General features: G+C 40.2%; 1 non-coding gene across 1 annotated transcript; it reads right to left on the bottom strand.

The window, feature by feature from the left end:
- Positions 1 to 274: 274 nt before the first annotated feature.
- On the bottom strand, positions 275 to 381 carry LOC131232149 (small nucleolar RNA R71). Its single transcript, XR_009164759.1, has one exon. It is a non-coding gene; the product is annotated as a small nucleolar RNA R71 (small nucleolar RNA).
- Between the last annotated feature and the right edge of the window lie 1,905 nt (positions 382 to 2,286).

The following is a 2,286-nucleotide window of genomic DNA, read 5'->3' as shown; positions in this document are numbered from 1 at the left end:
TGGACATCAAGCCAGTGGTTATCCAACTCCTTCCTAAGTTCCATAGGCTTGAATCTAAAGAACCATATCTACATTTGAAAGAGTTTGATGAGATCATAGCCACTTTATATTTTCAAAATGTGTCTGAGGACACAGTCAGGCTGAAACTCTTTCCTTTTTCCTTAAAGGAGAAGGCTAAGACGTGGTTACATTCACTGCATCCTAGATCCATTGGCACATGGAATAATATGCAAAGGGAATTTATAAAGAAATTTTTCCACATCATAAAACGATTCCCCTTAGAAAAGCAATCATGAACTTCACTCAAAAGAAGGATGAAACATTTTACCAATATTGGGAAAGGTTCAAGGATTTGGTCAGTTCATGCCTACAACACGGCTTTGAAATGTTGTGCATTACAAATTTTTTCTATGATGGACTGACATCTTCCATGCGCCAAATGGTCGAGACAATGTGTAATGGAAAATTCATTAATAAAAATGTTGACGAGGTATGGGATTACCTCGATAGTCTTGCTGAAAAAACACAATCATGGGACTATTACTCAAAATCGACCACCACGTCTAGGCCGACTCAATCTAAGGAGAAAGGTGGATTGTATCTCTTGAAAGAAGAGGATGATCTCAAGTATAAAGTGACTACGCTTATAAGAAAAGTTGAGGCCATGGAAGGAAAGAAGGATAAGGTTAATGAAAGTGTTTACGGCATCTGTGATTACAACATTCATACAACTGAAAATTGTCCTACGATACCCGCCTTTCGAGAAGTGTTGAATGAACAATCTAATGCCGTAAATAATTATCAAAGACCTTTCAATGGACCGACCTCAAATATGTACAATCCTGGTTGGAAAAATCATCCAAACTTTAGTTGGAGAAATGGACAAACTGCTACTCCTCAAAGTTTCTTCAATCAAAATTCAAATCAAGGGAAACCTCAAGAAGAACCGGTTCAAAATTCCATGCAAGAGCTGACCCAGGCAATGCGAGATTTTATGCAAAAGATGGATTCACATATGATGGTTATAGAAAAGGGGATGCTTCCTGCACAACCGCTCCCCAATCCTAAACTACAATACGAGATAAGTAATCTCAGCTCTTCAAATCAAATGGAGCATGCTAAATCCATCACCACTCTTAAGAGTGGGAAGATCATTGATAAAACCCTTCCGGTTAGGCCCGAAAAGTCTCAAGAACCAGAAGAGGACAACAATGATGGATCTAGTGAGGCTCCACAAAAATTAGAACCGGAACTTCTAGAAGAGCCAATTGCTCCATTTTCCCAACGGTTGGTCTCACCAAACCTCTCTCTAACTCTCAGGATATCCTAGAGGTGTTGAAACAAGTAAAAGTCAACATTCCTCTACTTGATGTCGTAAAATAGATACCTTCATATGCCAAATTTCTGAAAGACTTATGCATGACCAAACGACGGCAGAGTATTCAAAAGAAGATCTTCTTGACCGAGAAAGTAAGTGTCATCCTAAAGCAAGACGTGCCACAGAAATTCAAAGATCCCGGTAGCCCAACCATATCATATGTAATCGGGGACCACCGAATTGATCATGCACTTCTTGACTTAGGAGCGAGCGTCAATCTGATTCCATACTTGGTATATAAACAGTTAGGTTTGGGTGAATTAAAACCCACCCTAACCACACTACAACTTGCTGATCACTCTATTCGTGTACCAAGAGGGATAATTGAGGATGTGTTGGTCCAAGTTGATAGATTTTACTATCCTGTAGATTTTATCATCCTGGACACCAAACCCATCAATAACATGAACACTCAGATTCCTGTCATTCTTGGTCGCCCATTCCTTGCCACTTCAAACGCAATTATCAATTGCAGGAATGGTGTCATGACTATGTCTTTTGGGAATATGACATTGGAGTCAAACATCTTTTTCAATAACGGCAGAAACTTAGAAGATGATGACGATTTTCACGACATTAACATGATTGACTCTTTAGTGGAAGATACGACACCTCTAACCTTATCCTCTGACCCTCTAGAGACATGTCTGGCCCACTCCCATAATTTGATGATGACATGATTAGGGAGACGTGTGCCTTGCTTGATACTGCACCGGTACTTGAAGTTAACCGGTGGAGGCCACAATTTGAAGAGTTGCCCTAAACTGATGTAGTGCCTATACCGTCTAACCTCAAGCCACCGAAGCTTGACCTAAAACCTTTGCCCTCTGATTTGAAATATGTCTATTTAGGTCAAGATGAGACATACCTGGTGGTGATCTATGCCCACCTGGAGAAAGAACAGGAGA

This window comes from Magnolia sinica, chromosome 17, assembly GCF_029962835.1.
Source record: "Magnolia sinica isolate HGM2019 chromosome 17, MsV1, whole genome shotgun sequence".
Lineage (NCBI taxonomy): Eukaryota > Viridiplantae > Streptophyta > Magnoliopsida > Magnoliales > Magnoliaceae > Magnolia > Magnolia sinica.
Note: the sequence above shows the minus strand (reverse complement) of the source record. Positions and strands in the feature narration are given on the sequence as shown.